The sequence below is a fragment of the Rhinolophus sinicus genome, chromosome 18, assembly GCF_057876585.1.
Source record: "Rhinolophus sinicus isolate RSI-liver-muscle chromosome 18, RSI-T2T, whole genome shotgun sequence".
Classification (NCBI taxonomy): Eukaryota; Metazoa; Chordata; class Mammalia; order Chiroptera; family Rhinolophidae; genus Rhinolophus; species Rhinolophus sinicus.
In genome coordinates this window covers 104,866,272-104,892,945 of record NC_142518.1, presented here as the reverse complement: position 1 = coordinate 104,892,945, position 26,674 = coordinate 104,866,272, and the positions used below count along the sequence as shown (strand labels likewise).

The following is a 26,674-nucleotide window of genomic DNA, read 5'->3' as shown; positions in this document are numbered from 1 at the left end:
CTACAATATACCATATATTAATTCATTGTGCCTTTATAATGACCCTATGGATAAGGTTTCATTATTATTTCAATTTTACAATTGAAGACACTGAGACATACCTGTCAATACTTTGCCTAAATATATACAGAGTTAAGGAGCAGGGCTGCTCTCGGAGCTGCTCTGGTGACTGGTGGAATGCCCCCAGTGTTATGCTTGTCACTGTGAAAAAGAATACCAGGGCTGTGTGTAAACTGAAAGCTCTGCCTCAGTAAACATTCATACTTTAGAGTCCCAAAGACCCTGCTACAGGACCCTCCCTCAAAGCGACCACACCTCAAAGGGAGGGGCCACATGCCTATGTTTGGGGATAGGACCAGAGCTAGTAATACAAATGTGACCTTATTCATACCTGCAGGACGATAAAACTTGAGGACATCTGAGTTATGTTGTGAGGATATTATTGAGGTCATTTTTATTGAACAGAAGAGCTGTATCTGGAGATCAGAAGGGCTCACCATAGATGAGGGATAATTAATGAAATACAGCACACATCTACCATATTTTTGGTAAAAGTTCTGATATTGGAAGATGAAGGAAGAATTATACAAGCATCTAAGCAAAAAATCAAGTTATCTACAGATGGAAAAAGTCAGGATATGTGCTTCTTGGAAAAAAGATTTGAAGAAATAAACCAACCAACCAACCGACAAATGATAAAATATAGCTTTAAATCCAAGTTAATGTGTAAATGTGATTATAAAACAATGCAAATGTAATTCTTGAGCGAAAGCATAGATAATAGAAAAGTAATATAATAATATTGAAGTAATATAATAATAAACACCATTTCCAGATCACAGCAACAGAAACTGGGTAGTGTGAGGTTGTGGGTGTGGGGTTGGTGAAAAATGAATGTGCTAATCCTCAACTTACCTAGGGGAAATCATTAGAAATGGTTTATTATTAATGCTTATGATTAGAGAAATGGAGGCTTAAGTACACATTTCAAAAGGTAAAATAAGAACTAGTTGAACTAAAAGGTTATGGTTTACCTTCTATATTAATTGGTGAGTGGAGAGGACTGCAAGAGAAAACACCATAAACGCAAAAGATTGAAGACAAAAGGACAAACAAGAAAGCACTGAAAAACAGGAAACACTTGATAATACATATACACTAGATGCATTCACTAATTAAAATAACAATTTATCAGACTAGGTCAGGATATAAAATCCAACTACATGCTATCTACAAAAGCACACTCCAAATAAAGCGACTCATGAAGATTAAAAGTAAAAGTTGGACATTTAGGTAATTTAAAATAAAAGAATCACTGGATTCATATTGATATCAGATATGACAGACTCATTTGATGAGTAGAAAACACTCTGTTCTCAAACAACCATATAATCTTGACAAAGTTGGTCATTTGTTAAGCCACCCAAAAACCAGTAAGTCACAAATAGAAATAGCATAGACGGCATTCTTTGTCAACAATACACTATGAAAATAAATGACAAAAATTTTAAATGCATTTCTAAGGAAATTATGAGATCATAAGAAAATCCAATATAGACCATTTATAAAATAATAGTGTTGAGATCAGTACATACGAGAATTCGTCGGATGAGGCCAAAGCCATACCAGAGGCTGTGTTAGGAGAGTTCACCAAAGTCATTTGACATCAGAATTTCTACTGTTAGGTCACTGGGGCACTCAGACAGCCAAGTGGGCCCTTGCTGAGCATGTTGTCCCGGGTGGTACTTTCTGCTGCCACCACAGCAACCCCCTATCTGAAGAACGCAGCCCTCCTCAGTCCAGTGGTATTGCAGACAACAAGGGTCTTTCACACTGGGCAGCCAACTCTCACCCCTGTACCACCCCTTCCCGAATATGGAGAAAAGTTCGTCATGAGCTGATTCCTGAGGAATTCTTCCAATTCCTTTATCCTAAAACCAGTGTAACTGGACCCTATGTGCTCGGAACTGGGCTTAGCTTATATTTCGTGACCAAAGAAATAAATGTGATTACCCCAGAGACCATCTCTGCCATATCAACAATAGGGTTGATGGTGTAATTAAAAAAATATAGTGCCTCTATTGGGGAATTTGCTGATAAACTCAATGAACAAAAAAGTGCTCAACTAGAAGAGGTGAAACAGGCTTACATCAAATGCATCCAGAATGCAGTTAATCTGGAGAAGTCCCAGCAGGCACTGGTTCAAAAGTGTCATTACCTTTTCTATGTCCAGAGAAATAACATTGCTATGGCCTTGGAGGTTACATACCGGGAAAGGCTGTGTAGAGTACAAGGTGTGATCCAAACATATGGTGAACGTTTAAATAAAAAAAGTGCATTACAGAAAAAGACACAATGCCATTAATCCCCCTCAAAATAGCCCCCCTCACTTCAAACACACTCATCCCATTGTTCTTGCCACTTTCTGAAGCAGTTCTGGAAGTCCTCTTTCATGAGTGTCTTTAGTTGTGCTGCCGTGGCTGCCTCGATGTCCTGAATCAATTCAAAGTGTTTACCTTTCATGGTCATTTTGACTTTGGGGAAGAGCCAGAAGTCACACAGTGCCAGATCCAGTGAATAAGGTGGATGAGGACACACCGTCATGTTTTTATTTGACAGAAATTGCTATAAACCAGAAATGATGTGTGACACAGAGCCTTCCGTTGTGATCAAAACTATGGTGAATGCTGCTGCCGAGTGCCATCCAAGGAAAGAAAGGGATCTTCAGTATGGGAAACAGCACATCGACCCTTAGTAACAGTGTGTGACAAGTTTGAACTTGTTCGGTGCAGTCAGTTGGGTGTGAGCTACGGTTGAGAGAAGGTGTGTTTTAAAGTGTGCTGTAAATCGTCCTGCATCATAACAACACTCTGTGTCACACATTGTTTCTGATATATGGCAATTTCTGTCAAACAAAAACATTATGGTGTGTCCTCATCCACCTTATTCATGGATCTGGCACCGTGCGACTGACTTCTGGCTCTTCCCCAAAGCCAAAATGATTCAGGACATCGAGGCAGCCACAACAGCACAACTGAAGACACTCACGAAGGATGTCTTCCAGAGCTGCTTCAAGAAGTGGCAAGAACGTTGGGATAATTGTGTTTGAAGCGAGGGGCAGTATTTTGAGGGGGTTAATGGCAATGTGTCTTTTACTATAATAAATTTTTAAAATTTAAACATTCTCCATATTGTTTGATCACATCTCATATACAAGGAGGTAAAGAACTGCCTGGGCTATCATATCTCTGTGCAGAATATGATATATTGAAAGGAACAAGAGCACATGATAAACTGGATGGAGAAGCACGTAGTATAGAGCATCTCTGCACAGCAGGAAAAAGAGACAGTTGCCAAGTGCATTGCAGATCTAAAGCTGCTTGCAAGGAAGGTCTAAACATAGCCAGTTCTGTAAATGCAGCTATTCTGATTGAGACAGCTAGAAACAGTTGACTGACTAAATAGAAACTACTCTATGTGACAAAATCTTTCTGTATTGTAGTCTACTAAAGTTGATTTTGAGGGAGGGTAAACTCCCTCAAAATAAAATGCTTGAGTTTTATATAGTGAGAGAATGAAAACAAACAATCTGTTGGCCAGTGAGATGTTTCTTGTCGTTCTTGCTCTGCATTTTGAGTTGTTCCATAATCACTTTTTAAAAAAAAGATGAATACAAATCATGTGTATACGTGTTTTTGGCACCCCCAGTATTGGGATGGCTTGTTCTGAACCCCCACAGTGTATACTTGCTAATATATATACTAGTTCCTATGTTAACTCTTGTGTTTAACATTTTTTAAATTAGTTTCAGGTGTACAAAACAATGTAATAGACATTTACACCCCTCACAAAGGGATAACCCCTCTCCCCCAATCTACTACCCCTCTGACATCGTATGTAGCTGTTACAATTCCATTGACTCTATTTCCTCTGCTGTACTCCACATCCTGTGTCTATATATACATTAAATTATACTTGACATGCAGTATTACGGAAAGCATTGGTGGTTCAATGGTAGAATTCTTGCCTCCCCATAATGACTTTTGAATAAGCACTTTGCTTTTAATAAAACTGGGTGCCTGACTAAAGCCTACCAAGTTATGGTTTAAATTTGTAATTAATTTTACCATCTTGCAATACACTGATAGTTGAAACACAAAAAAAGGACTTCTGCTATCATAATTCAAGAGCTTAACAAGCATTTTTGTTTGCTTTGGCACTTCCCGCCTAAGCCGCTAAGGGACAGCGACCACCCCACGCCACATTTTGCCTGACTTCTTATTGCTGTGGTTGTTGATCTTGGTACAGATGCAGCGATACTATTGCAATTGATGCTGTGGGCACTGCTGAATGGGGTGGCTGACAGGAGGCCGAGTTCTCTGGCCCGACTCTGTTCATTAGCTGCAGCCTGGGGAATACTCGGGTGTTTATCGGTTGTTTTCGCCACTGTGAACAGCTGTTGCATTGAGAGACAGCTTATCCTATGCTGTGAATATTCTAGCCTCCCTACCAATCCATTTTCCACACTGCTGCCAGGATGATCTCAATCTGAGCATGTCACCTCCCACTTTAACGTTCCTCCTTGGTCTCTCATTCACTATAGAATAAAATCCAACCCTCTTAACTAAGCATAGAAGACTCAGCATGTTATAATGTTTTGCATAATTGTGTCTGTCTGTTCCTACCACACCTCCGCCCCCCACCTCGCTTTGCAGAACTGTTTGCTCCAGCTCTGCCAAAGTACTTGTTTTTACCTCTTCTTGGAGTGATTGATGCCTTAATTATTATGCAGAGATTAGCATATTAAATTATAAGGAATCTGGGGAAAATATACGTCAGGAACATGACAAAGAGTTAATACAGAGAGTTGCTATAAATTAGTAGGGAACATAAAAAAAAACCACAGTAGTACATTGGACCAAAAAAAACATGAAAAGATGATTAACCGATGTGACAGTAAATTATTGATAAGCAGCCAGGGTATAAACAAAAATAATTTCATGAACAGTTGAGGATATTCAAATGAAGATACCACCTTTGACTTTATTTCAAACAATGTAAAAAAACAACAGTGAAGTGTCTTGTTCTAGCAAAGTCAGTGTACTAGAAGGATTTTCTAAGAGATGAAAATGTCGTGAAGAAGGGGCACTGTGGGGACAGAGCCCCAGAGAGCAGTTTCCAGGCTCTCGGCCTCACATAGAAAGGTGCTGGCTCCGGTAGTAGATGGTCATCAGCTGTGACTAATTGGCCATCGGCTGTTACCAGTAGCCATTAGCCACTGATGTAACTGCCGTGGCTAAGCTAGTGAGATGTGGCATTGTGGTGTGGCATGGTGTGGTGGCGTGGCATGGCGTGGCGTGGCGGAGGGTGGATTGCGGATTGCAGTTAGCAAGTGAGGTTGGTTGGCAGAGACAAGTGGACAGCGGGTTGCAGACAGTGTGGCTCCTGCTTCCTGTGTCTCCAACCCAGCCGCCAGCGAGACTATAGTGGTATGACTCCCCTACCTATGGCTCTGTGGGTGTTCCTTTTTGGCCTCACCATATCCTGTATTCTTATGCGAGGAGCTGGACCAGAGAACCCACATGACACCCCTGCGTGACAGGGACCTGTCCAACTTCTCACCAAGGTCCTATACTTGCTAATGGTTGCCCTGTGCATGGTACTTGCTGTCTGCCAGGTAATGTCCTAAGAACTTTATCCGTGTTTATTCCTTTAATCTTCAGAGAAAACCCTTTGAGGCAAGTACCATAATTTTCCGTATTTTGCAGATGAAGAAATTGCAGCCTGCAATTCTTCTGCAAGAGGTTAAGTAACTTGCAGAAGATCAAACAAATAATGAAAGGTGTAGCTGAAGTCAGACTAACAGTCTGACTGTAATATATTCGCTTTTAACCACTTGCCTACTGGCTCATATATGTTTGTAGTTTTGCGAGTGTGTGTTTCATGATATCTCATAGATACAGACAAGGGATATCCATTGCTATCATTTATAAAACAGTTATATGCCAAACATCGGGCTAAGCATTTTATCACAACCACGTGAGGTAGGTATTGTTAATTCCATTATGCATTTGAAGAAAACGGGGCCTAAGAGCTTATGTAACATGCCTGTGGTAATTCACATAGTATTACAAATGTGGCAAAGCCAGCATTTGAATCAATTATGTCATACTCCAACCTCGCATACTTTTCACTGCTGGGTAATATTAGTGCAGAAATATCAACATATACGAGTATAGAAATAAGTGTAAGTCTGAACACTTAACTCCCCTAATCCAGTTTTCCACTGACTTCTTACCACACTTGGAATGAAACCCCCGTTCATTACTATGGCCTGCGGGGGACCCTGTCATGTCCTGGCCCCTGCCTACGTGTCCATCCTCATCTGCTACTCTTCTCCTTGCTGTCCTCCAGCCACAGATGCCTCCATGCTATAGCCCAAACGCACCAGCTGCATGTTCCCTTTGCCCCCATTGCTTTTGTCCCAGATATTTGCATGGCTCACTCCTTTACTTCCTTCAGGAATCTGCTCCACTCTTACTGTGACTGCCACGTCTAAAATGGTGGCCTTCTGCACTCTGATCTTTCTTCATAGTACGTAGCACAACCAGATATTACATTATAAACCTACTTCTCTGTTGTCTGTATTCCTTATCAGAATGTAAGTCCTAGGAAGCCAAGACTTTGTTCACTACTGTGTCCTTGGAGTCTTAAATCAGGAGTTGACAATTATTTATTTGTTTTTTTTGCAAAGACCCTGATGTTAAATATTTAGGCTTTGCAAGCCATATAGTCTCTGCCACAACTACTCAACTCTTCCATTGTAGCATGGAAGCAGTCATAGGCAATATGTAAGTCAATGAATGTGAAAATGAGAAGGCTGTGTTTCAATAAAACTTTATTTACAAAAACAGGTATTGGGTTGGATTTGGCATATGGGCCATAGTTTGCCAACCCCTGGTCTAGAACACTACTTGGTTGAGACTCAATATATATTTGTTGAATAAAATTATATCTGCATAATATACACATGCACACACACATATATACATACACATATATACATGTGAGTTTGTGTATGTATGTGTGTTTGTATGCACCAAAAGGACACTGGAAAGAATCCAATCAAAATATCTCAGTAATTATCTCTAGTGGCAGGATTATGGCTTTTAAAATGAAAAGTTCTCTTATATGTTTTCTTCATTCTCTAAATTTTTAATGAATATGCATTAATTTTGTTTTTAAACTTTTTTCTTAAAGTACAATATAAATACAGGAAAATGTACAGTTCAGGATTGTACAGCTCAAAGAAATTTTACAAGTAGAACACAGTTATATAACAAGCACCCAGATAAAGACAGAAGAGTATCAGTATCCTCGGAACCCCTCTTGAACCCCTTCAGTCACTTGTGCACACTTTCCTGACTTGTAACAGAAAATTTGTTTGCCTATCTTTGTATTATACTTTACATGAATGTGATCATGGCATGGTCTCTTTTGGGACTGACTTCTTACAATCAACATTGTATTTTTTTTGGTTTTTATTGGGGAATATTGGGGAACAGTGTGTTTCTCCAGAGCCCATCAGCTCCAAGACGTTGTCTTTCAATCCAGTTGTGGAGGGCACAGCTCAGGTCCAAGTCCAGTTGCCATTTTCAATCTTTAGTTGCCGAGGGCATAGCCCATCATCCCATGCGGGAAATGAACCAGCAACCTTGTTGTTAAGAGCTGGCGCTCTAACCAACTGAGCCATCTGACCACCCCTTTGGCAGCTCAGTGGCAGCTCATTGTCTTCAATCTAGTTGTGGAGGGTGCAGCTCACTGGCCCATGTGGGAATCGAACCGGCAACCCTGTTGTTCAGAGCTCGCTCTCTCACCCTCGCTCTCTAACCTACTGAGCCATCCGGCTACCCCTCAGCATTGTATCTTTGAGATGTCTTCACTCTGAGGTGTTGAGTTGTAGTTCATTCATTCTGGTTGCTCTATAGTATTCCATTGTTTAAATTTATAGTATGTATTGTTCATAAGATATTAATTGGTATTCGTTGTCTTTGTATTTTCCTTTTTCCTTTGTTCCATGCAGAAATCCAGGATCTCTCCCTTAGGAATTCATAATTTCAAACGTTTTTGTAGGACTAAAGGCAGAAGCATCTCAAAGTGATTCTCTTTCACAAAAACCTAAGCCCATTCAAAAGGACAATGAAGAAAGATCGGAGGAGAGTGGGGAGAGTGTATTTGAGAAAGAAAATAGTTCCCCCAAAATTTGAGAAAGTTGAGAGGGGAGAGAGCAGGTCACTCTCACAGAGAGAGAGCTGGGAGTCACATGTAACTTAATTGTATGGCCTTAAGGAAATGACAAGTCCCCTGAGCAAATGGTTGTTTGGAGCAACTAAGGAGATTGGACAGTAGGTGCTGTGTTTTTAATCTCAGCGTGGAATGAATGTCTAGACCTAAAGGGATCACTGTGGCCATAAAAATGATGGCAACAGCGTTGACCGCAATAGAATGCAGGTCAAGATCTTTTGCCCATTTTGGAGGCATCACAGAACAATCCTGTATTCTGGGTTCAGCTCTAAGAAGAGATGTGCCCGGGAAAGAAGGAATTTTATTTCCTAGCAGTCTGATGAGATGTGGGCTCCAAGTGAGACTTAATTTGATCTAAAAAATAATTCTTCTGGTTCTTTTTATAGATCATTGTCAAATTTAAGTAATTCCTGAGTCTTTAGGACAATGATCCCATTTTATTTCAAAATCATTTGTTTTAAAAATTAATGTCACCTGATTAACTTTCTGGTAGGTATGGATCCTTGTTTTGGGAATCAGAGTATATACCAGTAACATGGTAAAGATGTGAAATTCCTGTGTGTTTTTTTTCCATGAGATGTGATACTCTTCCCTGTTTCCCAAGGTAAAGCATGGAAAAGCCAATGGGGTTTCCACCCCCACCCCCACCCCGCACTCCAACTCAGTTGGAAATTCCTTACAGATGCTAGTAATGGCGTGTCAGTCTTAGTTTTTATGGCTGTTAATTTTTAATTTTCGTGTTTCTTTTTGTTACTTTACTAGATGACTAAGGAGACATTGCCTCTAGATCTGTTTTCCAGATATCATTTTGAACTAAACATGACCTAGATTTCTTGGCTCCTTGTTTTAAGTCTTTCATGTTACCGTTTCCTTAGAAATATACTTTTTTTTTTTTTTTTTTAGCAAAACAGGAGCTCATACCCTCCACGTTAGCTTTTTAGGTCCCCTAGACAGTGATGATAGTTTGAAAAAAATAAAGATGTACTCAGAGGGAATCTTACATCCTTAGGTGGTTTAATATCAAACATAAAGAATGGAAATAAATTTGCTAATCATTTAACTCAAGAAACTGAAAAAAAAAAATAGCAACAGGGTAAAACTAGGGAAGGCAGGAGAAAGGTATTAAATGCCAAATAAAATAATACAACAAAATTATTCAGCAGATTACTTAAATGAATACAAAAACTGTTTTTTTGGTGGAAAGACTGACTATAAAATCTCTAGTAACTCTAATCCTAAAAAAAAGTGAAGACAACTCCAGGAATAAGAATTAATAAGATGTCAGATCTCTCCAAATTAACCATAGATTTTATGTAATTCCAATTCCAATTCCAACAGTATTTTTAAAACTTGACAAAATGATTTCAGAGTCCCCTAAAAAATATTCAGGTGAGATTAGCCAGTAAAACCTAAAATTGAGCAGTAATAAATGATGACTTATCAGATATTTAAAAATAACTTAGTAATAAAACCATCCTGAAGTTTGGTGCTACAGTAGGAAAGGCAGATAAATCACATGAAAAGAGTAACAAATACAGAAAGAGCCAAGTATGTATGAAGATTTCATCTAGATGAAGGTAGCATTTTATATTGTTTGGAGGGATTATTCAACAAATTGAATCAACTCTACCCATTTGAACTAGCTACATTATCGCAGGTTAACAAACTCAAATGCCTTATGGAGCAGGGCAGGTGATATGTATGAGGAAATGTTTGAATAAGAAGGGTGAAAAAAATTCTGGGGGTGCCAAAAAAATGTATACACATGACTTGTATTCATCTTTTGTTATCGGTATATATTGAGTATTACAATTTTAATACAGTTTTTTTTCCTTTCTTAATATGTGTATACATTTTTTTGGCACCCTTGGTATATTAAAAATAATAGAGAATCTGGACCGAGCTCCCTATGTGTGAGCAAGATAAACATCTATTTATGAAAACTATGCAAATAGATATCACCTGAGTATGCAAAAGATTATTTCCAATAAAAACATTCCCAGCAAGCACCTCTCACAATAAAATTAAGTAGGAGCAAGAATTCAGCAAAGTGAATACTCAAAGAAAAATGATAAATTATCAAAATTTAACAGGCACTATCCAGCATAATATAAATATTAATATGTTGTACTAACACTCATCAAACATGAACAAAACAAAACAAAATTTTCCCTTGACTCCTCCCTCCACTATTTCTAAAATTTACTGCCCCATTCTCCCTTCTCCCATTCCTTCTTGAAGAGTCTTACCAAGCTTTTGACTCACCACTCTAATAAAATAGCTCTTATTGGTTTGTTTATAGCTGCAATATTTTCCCTACACTCCAGATCGCTATATCTGCCTGAGTAGTTGACTTCTTTTCCTGGAGCTGTAATAAGTGCTTCAAATTAAACTTGTTCAAAACGGGATTCTTTGGCCTCTAAACCTGCACTTTCCTTACCATTTCCCGTCTTGGTAAGTGGAACCACCACACTCATTCAGTTACATACCAGGTCCACAAAATCCAGAACTATCTTTGATAAGTTCCCTCATACTTTACATCTAACATATCATTAAATCTACACACTCTAACTTAAAAGTATATCCCAAATCTCCATCTTTATCTCCTGCCACTCTTAAGTCTTCAATTATTCTAGTCTAGACTTACCATGTTGCTGTTTATGGAACGTATCAGGCAAGCTTCCAGCATAGGACTTCTGTATTGGTGGGTCACTCTGCCGGAAATGTCCCTTTCTTCCCCCAAATCTACAACCTCCTTCAAATCTCTCTTCAAATATCACTTTCTCTAGCCATTCTATTATAAGTAGGACCCACTCACCATTTTTATACCCCCTTACTCTGTTTTGTTTTCTTTATACCACTTACCACCACAGGACATAGTATAGTCGTTGTCTTTCTGCGTTATAAAGTAAATTCTGCAAGTGTGAAGATGTTGCTTTTTCTTATTTTTTAGGCTGTGATGCAGAAATCTGGGTTTTTAAAAACTCTGATTTAACTAGATTATAGTTTTAAGAAAAACAAGATATCTACACTCAGGGAATTTTGGAATTTACTTTAAAATGGAGATGTAATAATTATAATCTAGTATATTTTATACCTGTTGATTTTGTTTATTCCTAAGTAAATGATTATATTGGGTCATATTTTTGACAACTTTATTTCTTCCCTTCAATTATTATACCTTTCATTAGTTTTCTTTCCTTATAGAATCAGCCAATCCTTCAAATGATATGTTACACATTAACACTGACAGTGACCATGGGTCCTGACCCTTATCTTTTTTTTTTTTAAAGTTTATTGGGGTGACAATTGTTAGGAAACTTACATAGATTTCAGGTGTACAATTCTGTATTACATCATCTATAAATCCCATTGTGTGTTCATCACCCAGAGTCAGTTCTCCTTCCATCACCATATATTTGACCCCCTTTACCCTCATCTCCCACCCCCCTCCCCACTTACCCTCTGGTAACCACTAAACTATTGTCTGTGTCTATGAGTTTTTGTTTCTCATTTGTTTGTCTTGTTCTTTTGTTGTTTTTGGTTTATATACTACATATCAGTGAAATAATGTGGTTCTCTGCTTTTTCTCTCTGACTTATTTCGCTCAGCATTATACTCTCAAGATCCTTCCATGTTGTCACAAATGGTCCTATATCATCTTTTCTTACCGCCGAATAGTATTCCATTGTATATATATACCACAACTTCTTTATCCATTCATCTATCGAAGGACATTTTGGTTGTTTCCATGTCTTGGCCACCGTAAATAAAGCTGCAATGAACATTGGAGCACACGTGTCTTTATGGATAAATGTTTTCAGATTTTTTGTGTAGATACCCAGGAGAGAGATTGCTGGGTCATATGGTAATTCTATTCGTAATTTTTTAAGGAACCTCCACACTGCCTTCCATAACGTCTGCACCAGTCTGCATTCCCACCAACAGTGTATGAGGGTTCCTTTTTCTTCACAGCCTCTCCAACACTTGTTGCTATTTGTCTTGTTGATGACAGCCATTCTGACTGGGGTGAGGTGATATCTCATTGTGGTTTTTATTTGCATTTCTCTGATGATTAGTGATGTTGAGCATTTTTCATATGTCTATTTGCCATTTGTATGTCCTCTTTGGAGAAATGTCTCTTCAGGTGCTCTTTTCAATTTGGTTGTTTGTTTTTTTGTTGTTGAGTTTTCATGAGTTCCTTTTATATTTTGGATATTAGCCCCTTATCGGAGGCACTGTTTGCAAAAATCTTCTCCCATTCAGTTGGTGGCCTCTTTATTTTGTTGATGGTTTCTTTTGCGGTGCGGAAGCTTTTAAGTTTCATATAGTCCCATTCGTTTATTTTAGCTTTTACTTCCATTGCCTTTGGAGTCAAGTTTTTTGTTTTGAATCCTTCCTCTTTTCATTGTGGGTGGGATTCTTTTAAAGATGTGCTTTGTTATTAAATATCTAATTTGATTGTAGTAGGAATGGAGAATATGGTTTCTGAGATATTGATTCTTTGAAATGTGTGAAGGCTGCCTTGAAATGTGTGATGGCTTAATATATGGTACATTTTATTAATAATTTATGTGTGCTTAAAAATAATGCATATCCATTTGTTGAGTGTATGGTTATCTATAAATCTAATAGATGATACTCAATAGTATTTATATAAGAAATGATCTTATGTGTTCGTGATGCTACTTCTACTTTTGGAGCACAGAGGAAGAATGCATTTCATCAGCTCTGTGTGAAGGTGGCTTGGGTCCTTGTGAATGACTTCAGGACAACAATTCGTCAGCATAAGCGATATATAACATATTCCAGCCTGGCAAATAAAACTTTCTGTGCCATATTTCCTCCTCATCCTCTTCACTGACATGTCCACCTTTGAAGTCATGTATTCCATATGTCGTATCGCCATATAAAATACAGGATGCTGAGTTAAGTTTGAATTTCAGATAAATATCAATTTTTTTAGTGTAAGTATGGCCTAACCGTTGCACGATACATATTTATACAAAAAGAAATCATTGTTTATCTGAAATTTGGATTTAACTGGGTGACCTGCATTTCCGTTTGCTAAGTTGAGGGGGTGGGCATGAGGATGAAAAAGCAGAGAAAGAAAGCATATTCATGAAATATGTCTAGAAATGAAATATTAGGTATGGTTACTGCTACACAGAACTGGCTAGAAAAGCAAATAGGTCAGAACCCTACTAAGTATCTGAGACAATTTTATTGCCCAGAAAAGCACAATTCTTGAGAAAAAGTTTTTGATTGTTCCAGACTTAAGAGAATCTTTGAACCTCCAACCTTGTAGAATTGACAAATTTGCTGAGAGGGTTATACAGTTCTCCGTTTCAGCATATTTCCCCAACACCTACTTCAGGTGTGGCCAGGCAGAAACAGGGAGAATATGAAACAGAAGCACAGAAGGTAAATGCAGATACCACTGGGAACAGTGGAAAAGGAAACTCCCAGGGAACAGAATCAGAGTCTAAGCAAGCAATCGCTTTAGTCCCTAGGTTTCACAGACCTTCACTGTATTTTTCAGCAGTTCTGTTGACAGCCACTGACTTCTGTGTCTCCCACAGCCCCTTTTTTGAATGGGGATGTTTACCGTAGTTATTCTCCTGCTCCACCATTTAAAATTGGGTGTATGAGATGGGCATAGCAGATGATTTGTCTTTTCAGTGCATAAGTCCTGGGAACAAGAGGAACTTTGTCCTAGACCCGGGGCAGATGCAATGACAGGTTAGACTTCAGGTCGTCTCCCTTGGGAAGGGAGTCTTTTCTCTGTGTAGGAAGAAAAACTGAAGTTTCATGACCGGAAGGGCAGATTGTGACAGAGTCAATACCATGTGTTCACCCCACCATTTCCACCTCATGGGAACACGGAAAAGGCTGTATTTCCTAGTCTTCAGATCTGTTGGGGGCTGAGCTGGGCCTATGATGTATAGACATAAATGATATGTAGCAGTCGGTGTATACAGTCAGGTAAACCACTAGATACACCAACCAGCGACAGTAAGCAAGGAGTTAGTTACAATAGGGTTGGAAGGACTGGGAGAGCAAAGGGAGTAAGAGGGCGTCCCACATTTTTCCGAAAGACGCTACTGCCCTTGGACTGGAGCCTACAATTCACATGCCCAGGTAACCTGATGGCAATTGTCACTACCGTGCCCCTGCTGCGAAACAGGACTCAGGAGTCTGCCCTGCTGTTAATGCTGCTGAAATTGCTGCAGATGCTGCCTTTGTAACAAATGCAATTATGTTTTTCATCACTTCAGTATCCTTGCTTTCCTTTTTTTCCTGCTTGATCTCTCAGTGTCTGAGAAGGATATTTAAAATCTCCCTACATTTCTGTCAGTTGTTCTTTATAAAACGGCAGTGACTTTTTTGAGATAGTATTGTTAGGTCCACATGTGTTATCAGTCATCTTCTTGCTCATTTCCCCTTTTATCAATGTGTCATATCTTTAAGGATTCTTTAGGATGTTTTTAGCTTGATTTATAATTTGTCACATGTTAAAATTTCTATCTTTGCTTTATTTTGAGTCAGTTGGCTAGCGCTGTTAGCTACCTACTTTTTTTAAAAATTAAAGTTGATTGGGGTGACAGTGGTTACTAAAGTTACATAGGTTTCAGGTGTACAATTCTGTAACACATCATCTGTATATCACATGTGTGTTCACCACCCAGAATCTACCCATTTTTGAAAACCTCTATGTGTCTTAATTTTCACAGATCTTTGTTTTGCATTTTTGGAATACATTAAAAAAAAAATCCAAACAGAGAACTTCTGTATTTGAATGGCTATGATGAACCAATTTATGTTTACTTATTTTCAGTTTTCATAAGGCACATATTTGCCATCTTATTTATATATTTTCCATCTATTATAGTTTCTTTTTTTCTTCCTTCGTAAATTCCACTGAACGTGTCACGTTTTATTTTGCTGATTTAAAACTTACACTTTTTATTTTTGTTCTGATGGCCCACAGTGCTATGTGGGCCCACACTCATGTTCATTTTCTTCTATTGATTTCTTGGACTTGTCAGTATCTATATGATCTTTCTTTAAAAAAATATAAATATGCTCTCATACACCTTTAATCCTTCCCCCATTCTTTATCTTATTTTTTTATTTTCAATTACATTTGACATTCAGTATTATTTTATATTAATTTCAGGGCACAACATATGGTTAGACGTTTATGTAATTTAAGAAGTGATCCCCCTGACTAGTCTAGTACCCACCTGGCACTACACATAATTAGTACCATATTATTGGCTATATTCCCTATGCTGTACTTTGCATCCCCTTGACTATTTTCTTTTTACCTTATTAATGTTGTACTACAATGTAGCCCTAGCTTGCTATAAATATACTTTTTAAAATGTTTTTTGGTGCTAGCTTTGTTTAGGAAAAAAGTTTTAAAGATATTTGACCATCTTTAATTCCCATATATCTTATTGCATCCTCCTAAATTTATTTCTCTTTTCACTTAAAATGACAAACTGTCCCTCCAATATTTCTGTCCTATTATCTGATTTGTTTTTTGCAAAACAACTTACATTATACTGGGAGTGCCAAAACAATGTATATACATGACTTGTATTCATGTTTTGTTATTGGTATATATTGAATGTTACAATTTTAATACAGTTTTTTCCTTTCTTAAAATGTGCGTACATTTTTTGGCACCGTGTGTGTGTGTGTGTGTGTAATGTATACACACATACATACATGTATACACACACGTATATACATATATGTATGTACACACGTGCATATACATGTATGTATATGTTTGTGTGTGTATACATTATACACACACACCATATATATACCTATATACATAATTTATTTTATGGTAGATAGTTTGATAGATGTAACCTTACCTTTTAGAATGTAAGCTTCTTGAAGGCAGGGGTTTTATCTGCTTTTTTTATTGCACTATTACTAGAACCTCATAGATACTTGGTCCTTGATAAATATTTGTTGAATGAATGGCTGCAGTTGAGTGTCTCCTCTATGAATGATTTCAAAGTGGGTTATTGTGTGACTGAGAAAAATTTTATTACATGCTCACATTGAAATGATAAATAGGCTGGATATATATTTTTATATCTAGTATTCTTTTCTTTCAATATTTTGAAAAATATTCCATTCTCTTGTATTTAGTGTTGGTGGTGACAAATCTGATGTGGGAGTTTTCAGAATTTTCTTTCTGTTTTTGATGATTCTAAGTTGTATTTTAATGTGTACAGTGAGGATTTCTCCATATATCTCCTGTTTTGCATTCTGTTAACCCTTTGCAAACATGGTCTTATTTTTGTTTTTCAATTACAGTTGACATATAATATTATAATAGTTTCTGGTGTACAACATAGTGATTAGACATTCATATAACTTACAAAGTGATTCCCCTGATAAGTCCTGTACCCATCTGACACCATATACAGTTATTACAATATCGTTGACTAGATTCCCTTTGTACATACCTGGTCTTTAAGCTTCATTTCTGAGATACCTTCATAATTTCTTAATATAGTTCTGTGGCAAAGACTGCTACCGTGTTTCCCCGAAAATAAGACCTAGCCAGACAATCATCTCTAATGTGTCTTTTGGAGCAAAAATTAATATAAGACCCGGTCTTATTTTACTATAAGACCAGGAATATAATATAATATAATATAATATAATATAATATAATATAATATAATATAATATAATATAATATAATATAATATAATATAATATAATATAATATAATATAATACCGGGTCTTATATTAATTTTTGCTCCAAAAGACGCATTAGAGCTGATTGTCCGGCTAGGTCTTATTTTCGGGGAAGTACGGTACTATTCATACCATAAATAATTCTCATCTTTTTTCCTGTACATACTGACAAACCACAATTTCCAGACTCCTTCTGATTAGGCCAGTTCTGGCCAATGGAATGTAGGCAGAAGTGAAATGATATGTATCACCTCTAGGCCTGGCCTCTAAAATATCTCACATGCATCTCCTCACACTCTCTCTTCATTCATTGTCTGGCTGGAAACAAAGCATCCAGTGACAGACTCTGAAGGTCTAGAAGGTGAAGAACCTCCGTATGGTAGGAGCCTGGGACCCTGAGTGACTTCAGGGCGTCCAGGCACCTCCAGCCCTTTGACCTATAGTTTTGTGACCTATAGTATTAGGCCCCTGAGCTTTGGGGTGATTTGCTATATATGTAATAGCAGATGGCATTACTTTCTCTACTTAGTACAATCCCCATCTCTCTTTTTTCTTCTCATTTTGGTGCACCTGTTGAAAATTCTACGTATAGCCTCCATGTCTCTTTGCCCTTCTTATATGTTACTACTACTTTATATATTCTTGCTACTTCGGGGGGGAAATTCTCAGTATGATTTCCCACAACATTGAATTATTCTTTAGCTATATCCATTCTCTTATTCATTCCATCTGTTGTGCTCCTGGTTTCAAATATTATATATTTCATTCCTAACGTACCTTTCCAGTTAGTTCTTGATGCAAATTTTTGTTTCTGTTTTAGATTGCTAGTATCTTTCATTATCTCTTTAAGAATATTTGAAAGTGTATATCTGTGCGTGCGTGTTATAATAGCTTTATTTCAGTTGGTATATGTTCACATATCTGGCAAGTTTAAAAAGAGCTGTGAGAACCCACAGAGCTGCCCCAGGAGAACCCACACTATTCCAAAACTGCTGTTTCTGCTTTGCTTTGCTGCCCCTCCATCAGGAAGCTTCTCTGATCACAAAGACAATATTGGAAAGAGGCAGTTTCCACCAGTTCTGGGAGCTTAGAGTGGAGGAGGATGGGGGGTGCAGGGCATCCTAGCTGAACTGGTCTGATACCCCTTTGACACCTGCCGCCTGGAGTATTGCTGCTGATCTCAGTGGAAAATGGACAGGGAAAGATAACTAGGGAGAAAAAGCAAGAGGAGAGCCTAGGCGACTACTTCCAATCTATCCTCTCACTGCCATTCTGCCCCCACGACCCTGTGCCCTGAACTGCAGTTCCCCCCCACCATCCACACTCACACACACACTCATAATGACACCATCTCAGGTCAGCCTTACACTTGACCAGGACCATCTCACATTTTGTTTCCTCTTACATTGCTGTTAGTTTCGCTGATGGATGCTTCTCTCGAACTCGTGTAATTTCTTCAGGGTTCATTTGGAAGAGGCTTCCAGCAGTCCATGCTATTTACCCTCTCAACAGGAAAGGGAAAGTAATTAACACTTAAATGAGTGTGTGGAATGATCCCGATTTTGTAAAAATATGTGTCTCTCTCCTTTCCTTTCTATATTTATTCAAATACAGTTGTGTGGGACGATGCTCTTCTTTATGAAAACTATGCTTTTTTTCTGGGTATGATACCTAGGTGGCATTTTACTTCGTCCTTTGTAATTTTCTCTGTTGTTCAGATTACTTATAATGTGTGTTTAACATTTTTATAAAAACAAAGTTAACCCTTCTTAAAGGAAAGAAAAGGCATAAGCGATGAATCAGTGGTGTTGTGTAATGTCATTTAAAGTTGTCTTATTTGACTCATTACATTTGAGAAATTGTCTTAAGTTTGTGTTGACTAATATGCATTTGGGTTTCTAAATAAACATCAGCTGGCAGTTACTATTTCCAATTTATTTTTTTTTTACTTCCAATTTCACAAAAATGTTATCGGCTATTTTTCATCTTTCACTTTAATTCAGTTCCTCAATTTTGAGCCCTTTCCATGTGCCATGCTCTGTGCTAAAAATTGTCAGCAAAAAGGCGAATAATATAACATCATTCCTTGAAGAAGTCATGGCCAAATGAGAACTATATTTACATAGACCACTAATTATAATCTCAATAAGAATAAAGACAGACATTCTATGATAGTGTTATAAACAGTTATATTAGCCAGAGCGTGGCACGGGGGCGGGGGGGGGGATCCTAGTTGTGCTGGAAACTATTAGTTGATATGAGGCATAAATTGTAAGATTCAAGCTGGATCTTTAAAAAAGTAGAAGACAGAGAAGAAGGACGTTCTCAATAGAAGGAAGAGTATGCGGAACAGCATCGAAAGGTTAAACACGATTATGTTCAGAGTTGGGGGGGTGCTGGGAGCACTGCTTACAGGGGAGTATAGTGAGAGGGAAGCTGTAGAAGTAAAAATCATGTTATAATGGGCCTTGCATATATTGGTAAGGATTTGATCGTTATTCGTAGTAATGATAGCAACCAAGATACGTATATTATTAACTTTAAAGGATCTGGAAAGATTGGAGGAGGGCAGACAGGGTGGAGAGGTTGCAGGGCTGGTAATTTGTCCTTTATTCAGTCACTCAACAGTTGATTTATTAAGCGCCTCCTATGTTCCAGGTACTATTCTAGGCACAGGATATACAGTGGTGAAGAAAACAGACAAGTTCCTGCCCTCATCGAGTTCATATTTTAGTGGTGGAGAGACAAGATAAATTAGTGACACAGTATATTAGATAGTGATAAGTAGTCAGAAGGAAAATGAGAGGAAGTGTTCAGGAAGCGCTTTGTGGTGGATTTTTTTTTTTAATCAAGTGTAATAGTCTGAAAAAATGGGCCCTCAATGATGTTTACATCTTAATCCCCAGATACTGTGTATCAGTTACCTTACGTGGCAGATGTACTTTGCAGATGCGGTTAAGAGTCTTGAGATGGGGATTGTTCCGAATGGTCCAGGTGAGAGCCAAGAAACACTCAGCATCTAGAGACCTCACATAATTCCTTGTCACATGGTTCCTATAGTCAGTTCACAACAGGGCTATTTCGTTTCTTCCAAACAGCCAGGGCACTACTACCCTCTGACTTCTAACCCCCCTCCAGTATGTTCTGATGGAGTCTCATATAATGTAATTTAGTCCAAGGAGTGACTATTCCTACACTCAAAGTCGGGGATTATATGAAGTATGGAATCTCGGGGGCCATCTTGGAATTCTGCCTATCACACTGGATTAAACGTGGTTTGTAGGGGGACAGGAATGACATCAGATAGACCCACCAGAAGACTGTTGCAGTTATCCAGACCAGAGATGATGGTAGCTGGGCCAGGGTAGTATAGAGGAGGTGGTAAGAAGTGGTCAGATTCTGGATGTAGTTTGAGGTTTGATTTACTTTGAAGATGGAGCAGAAATAATTTTCTAACAGCTCATGTATGAAAAAGAGAAACAGAGGGGCCAAGGATGATGTCAAGGGTTTGGGTCTGAGCAATTGAAGGATGAAGTTGCCATTTACTGATATGGAGACTACTTCAAGACAATCAGGGGGGTGGGGGCAGCGACACTAGAATTTAGTTTGGGACATACATTCAACATGCCTGTTAGACATCCAGGTGTAGATGGTGAGTAGGTAGTTAAAAGCATCTGGAGTTCGGAGAGATGCAGATTAGATGTATGAGTTTGAACGTCACCAGCATACACATGATACTTAAAGCCACAACACTGAAGGAACCCACAGAGGGTGTGAGATAGATAAGAAGTCTAAGGAATTAATTCTGAGGCACTTCAACACCATCCTGGGTTCGGGCGATGAGGAGGAACCAGAATGATCCTGGGAGGAACAGTCAAGTGAAATGGGAGAAAAAACTGGACGGTGTAGTTTTCTAAAAGGCCAGTGGAGAATGTATATCAAGAAGCAGGAAGGGCTTTTTTCCTCCCTGGTTGCTTGAGGGTCGGCTGCCATCATGATGACACAGTAACTATCCGGACCAGGGTGTTCATGACCACTAGACCACGTCAACGGAAACAAATGGTCATCGACGTCCTTCACCCTGGGAAGGCAACAGTACGTAAGACAGAAATGTGGGAAAAACGCCAAAATGCACAAGACCACACCAGATGTCATCTTTGTATTTGGGATTCAGAACCCATTTCAATGGTGGCAACACAACTGGCTTTGGCATGATTTATGGTTCCTTGGATTACGCAAAGAAAAATGAACTCAGACGTAGACTTGCAAGACATGGCCTGTATGAGAGGAAAAAGACCTCGAGGAAACAGCAAAAGGAATGCAAGCACAGAGTGAAGAAAGTTAGTGGGGCTGCAAAGGCCAATGTTGGTGCTGGCAAAGAGACAGGTGGAGATTGGACGACAGGAGTGAAGATTCGTCAGTGACTATCAGTGGTGAGTGAGCAGATTTTTCACGAGAGGACTAATAAACTAAGAACTTTAAAAAACAACAAAAAAGAAGCAGGAAGGGAGCACGTATGGCAAATGCTGCTGATGGGTCTGTTGTACTGAGTCATGTAGAGGTTACTGGTGATTATAGTAACACAAGTTGTAGGACGCGTGTTGGGGTGAAAGCTACACATCTAAGAATGATGATGCCTGATGGCTTCCAGGAATCTTTACGTGACTCCACAGTACCCAGTTCTTACTGTTTCCATTGTAAAGCATTTGTGTTCAACTCACTATTTGCATTTGTGTACCTGTCGTCCTCCCTTGGTAGTGAAGATCTGCTATTTATTTCAGCTGTTCATCTCTAGCTCCTTGTAGGCCCTCAGTAAACAGGAGTTGAAAGACATAGTTAGTGGATGAAAGGCACTGATCTTTCCTATTCCTTGAAAACAAATCCCTTTGCCGTTCAAAACAATTGTCCTCCCTGAAAAGTGCTAGGCTGATCATTCAGCACTTCTGAAGCAGCTCCGTGAATTATATATGAAAAAGAGCACCGCCTTAAAAATAAGAAAAGCAGAGCCACATATTGGAGTAAAGAAGACTGACCTTGTGGCTGGTGGATTCTCCCCAGCTTGAATACTCTTTGGGTGGACTTCTTCTATCATACTGGCCTATGCTAGTACGGTAAAACGTAAGGGGACATGGCAGGTGAACCTAACTGGTGATTACGAATGAGATTATTTCACAAAAAACCGTCAGAATATTTCTGATCCAATGAAATAAAAGGTGTCATGGTTTTTGGTTCATTTTCCAGTGTTCCTTTTCCATGATATAACGTTGGATGTAAGAACAAGAAAATGATCCTGTTTTCTGAGAAAGCTAATGGGAAATTTTGACCCTTTCACTTTCAAGTTTCCCAGTGCGTCTGTGCTACGTTACAGTTAGTTCTTATTTTTCGTTTAGTATGTTGAGCTTATTTCTGCTATTTCACAACGCAACATTAAAAGTCTTTAGAAAAATTGACAGCATGACATCAAACATCCGTGTATAAGTTAGGATAAAAAAGGACAAGAGTAACAATTTTTCCTAATTCCCACATAATAGTTTACATGTTATGCATCTCACTAATGCATAGCTAGTCGATGGCCTTCAAGAGATTATTTGTAATCTTGAATTACTTTAATAATAATTAAAAAAACAGAAGCTAGCATTCACTGAATAACAATATGCCAGATATAACATAACAATTATGATGTATAGATGAAGAAAATGGAGTAACTCATCAAAGGTTACACAGCTCATAAATAGTCGAACTGGGATTTAAACCCAAGCATCTCAGGAACAGAGTTTCTCAATCTTGGCGCAGTTGACATTTTAGACCAGAAAATTCTCTGTCATGGAGGCAGTTCTATGCATTGTAGGATGTTGAACAGGCTCCCTGGCTTCTACCCATTCATTCCAGTAGCATCTCCCAACAGTGACAACTGAAAATGTCTCCAGACATTTCCAAATGTCCCCTGGTGAGCCACATCACCCCCGGTTGAGAACCACTAGAACAAACGCTCTAGCCACACTGTTCTATGGTCTTTGAAGTAAGCTCTTTAAATGCAAGAGAATAGCTGTGGCCTCCATCTGTAAACTTGAATCTTAATTCTCCTCAGTGACCTCGTCAGTTTTTAACATTGTAACTCTTAGGGATGAACTCAGTCTTTCACTCATCAATATTCAATTGCCTGGCATTTATTGACCATCTTCATTGTCCCAAGTGCTGGAATAGGACCTAGGATCCTATTTCATGTGTTCTTCCTGTAGGAAGTACCCAGTGGTGGAATACCTTTAACAGTCTTAGAGTTTCAGAGCGATGTCATTTGACCCCAAGAAGGCATTTCTTTATTGCAGTTTTCTCCATCCGGGGTATTTGTACTGAAACATCAGGAAAGTCATAGACAACAGGGCTCATAATGGAATTTATTTTCCCAGCTTACAAGTAGGCAGATCTATAAAGTCCTTTCTGCTGCCAGCAAGCCCAGACAGTCCAGAGTCCTTCAAGGAAAGCCCGTGTTCTCTGCATTGCTCAATTTTTATGTCGCTGGAAGGGACAGGAATAGTTCATAAACTTTTTGAAGTTGAAGCAGAAAGATAGTAACATAATCAGAGCTTTAGCAACATGTAAGAATAATAATAACCATGGCTCATGTTGAGTGCTAAGCATCCCTTTAGGTCCACTCAATCATCCCATTTGCTGTACATAGTTGTGTTTTACAGATGAGGAAACTAAAACACAGACTAAGTAACTTCCCAATGTCATACACGCAGTAATTGGCAGAATGAAAATTTAAATGGAGGCACTATGACTATCAAAGCTATACTGCTTCTAAAATATTATTTTTAATAAGCTGGATACTTTCATAGACATATGGGTACGAGAGAGAGAGAGAGAGAGAGAGAGAGAGAGAGAGAGAGAGAGAGAGAGAGAGAGAGAGAGAGAGAGAGGGAGGAGAGGCAAGGTTTGAAGGTTAGGTATGCTAAGTATAACCATTCTAGGAAAAAATGTGCAATTAGTCAAATTTAAATATATACACCCCTTTTGACCTAGTAATCGCACTCGTGTGTGTGTCCAAACAAATTCTTAAAGAGGTCCGTCAGGAAATATGCACAAGGATGTACATTGCAGTGTTATTTTGGGGAGTGGGAGTTGGAAGCAGTCTCAGTATTTATTGCTGGGCAAGTGAATAGATAAAATGAGGTACTTGCACACCTGTAGTACTATGCAGTAGTTAGTAGTATTCAACAAGATGTAAATACACACGTGGATGATTCAGAAAGCATAGGACTGAGTGAGAAAAGGGAGAAACAAATGTAGTATAGTAAAATACCATTTTCATAAATACAGCATGCATGCACACAGAATAATATACCTTTTGCAAAACCATAGAAACAAAAAAGGTGTGTATTAAACAGATTGGGATGGTTCCCTATGGAGGGAAGGCCGTGGGAAACACACATGCAAAATGAGATGGAAAGATAAAAGAAAAGAGAGGCCTGGCTGTTTCCAATATGATAATGCCAATACCTCAACTCTGCACTTTAAGTCCAAGAACAAAAGCAAAACCAAAGTCTTGTCTAATACTGGGCTCCAAACTAATCTAATATGAAAATAGGAACCATTAAAAAGTTACTTCCTGAATAAAAAGACAATGGCTTATCTTTACCTGACTTTAGCATCATTCTGGTATGTGCGTTACAAATATGGGAAACCCCATGGGCCTGTCGAAGAGTGATCCGCTACCTGGTTAGCTGTCCTTTAAGTGCCTATATTGTTCTGTTGCTGTCACTCCAAATGTATCTACCCTATCTGTTCTATAAGGAGTACATACCCTACCTATACTGCAGAGAGTTTTGGATGGGGAAGTGGCTTCCATCTAATGAATTTCCCTAGGACATCTCTCCTACTCTGCTTCATTCATCTCTGCTCTCCTTTCCCCTGTCGTCTTGATCTAATTTCTTTGATCTTAATGATTAAGTTCTGTGCTAGTCATGAATGATGTTCACCAAATATCGGGGGTGCCAAAAAAATGTATACAAGTGGACACTTTGGTCACCGTTGCTCAAGCAGTAGTTTGCTGTAATCAGAAGTGTCTGGACGCTATGGTAACCACTTTGAGCACCTCTTGTAATTGCAGAAGTCACACGTGACTTGTGTTCATCTTTAGTTATCCGTATATATTGAGTATTACAATTTTAATACAGTTTTTTCCTTTCTTAAAACGTGTTTACGTTTTTTTTTGGCACCCTCTGTATTTCTGATTCTTCCCTGTTCTGGATACACAGCCATTTTCTGGCTTCCTTTGGGTTGGATGAGACTGGTCCTCCAAAGCTGCTTTTTCCATCTGTCAAACGACTAGCAAATTTGGGGATGATGGATGCTCCTTTTGCCTAAATCTCTGAACAACTAAAACACACACAGAGTCCATCCAGCCTACACTGGACATGTCAGATCACTTAAAATAAATATTTTTTGTCTTAAACCACTGAGATTTGGGATATTTATTTTGCTGAAGTGTACCCTAATATATCCACACTGATATAATTTCCAACGATTAAATCATTGATGAAAATAATCACTTTGATCTTAAGATGGTTTATACTAGAGTATCCATTGACGTGGCTAATGAGTTGATATTTACTGAAAACATGAAAACGTCAACTGATGTTACCTGATCAAGTCAACATATTCATTGTCTCCTATGGTGTAACATGAAAACGTGAACTCAAGTCCAGATGAAGAATACCTTATGTATTACTTGTTACTAATTTAAAAGCCCTGTGTTTGTCATATATAAAAGGAAGACAGATTGATAGAAAGAAGATTGGTTCTTCTTAAAGTATCATTAATGATTTCTGAGATTTTTTAACAGACCTACTGATTTATTTGTGGGTGACTTCTTTTTTATGTTTTCCCCCTTAAGACAGAATGTTAAGCCAACTAGCTTGTCCAGTTCCTGGCGAAATTTGTCAGAACATAGCCCCTGGTTCAGTGAATTCACCCTTGCCTTTTTTCACCATGACTTTGCTATGTAGCAAATTTTACTGTCATTATGAAATTATTTTGTTCTCAGTTGAATGAAAAATAATTTGCAATTAATTTGACAGTTACAAATGAACATGTTCTCATTTGCTTTGTCTGAGAGGTCTGCATAAACACTGTTTTTGAGTAGTATCTTCAGTGAAGGCAAATGAAGCATAGCCTTTTAAATTAATGTGCCAAGAGGGATCGAATACTTGCCATTATCTAGGTGGCCTTGTAAAGGCACCAGGTATATACCAGTAGGTATACAGGATGTGTTTGTTTATAACAAAAGCCAGGTAGAGTCAATTGAATACTTTTTAAATGTATCCTCTCATGATGGTATGTATGTATTAGGTTCGTGCCAAAATAATTGCGGTTTTTGCAATTATTTTTAACCTTTTAAACTGCAATTATTTTCACACCAACCTAATATGATTATGTGAGGGGTAGTAAAAGTGGTATTTACTGTTAGGTTCAGTGGAAACTACGTCCTTTCTCCTTGATACTGGGTGAGCTTTTGTGATTGATGTATGTAATCAAGTAGAGCAGAAATGATATTATGTGACTTCTGAGATTGTCATAAAAGATGATAAAATGTCCACCTGATGCTCACTCATGTTCTCTCTCTCTCTCTCTCTC

At 38.4% G+C, this 26,674-nt stretch overlaps 1 long non-coding RNA gene and 2 pseudogenes across 1 annotated transcript in view; all 3 read left to right on the top strand.

The window, feature by feature from the left end:
* The window catches only part of LOC148754689 (uncharacterized), a 257,160-nt gene that overhangs the window by 20,699 nt on the left and 209,787 nt on the right, over positions 1 to 26,674 (top strand). The window lies entirely within an intron of this gene.
* LOC109456649 (ATP synthase peripheral stalk subunit b, mitochondrial pseudogene) lies at positions 1,728 to 3,397 on the top strand (annotated as a pseudogene).
* Positions 21,041 to 21,462, top strand: LOC109456647 (small ribosomal subunit protein eS24 pseudogene; annotated as a pseudogene).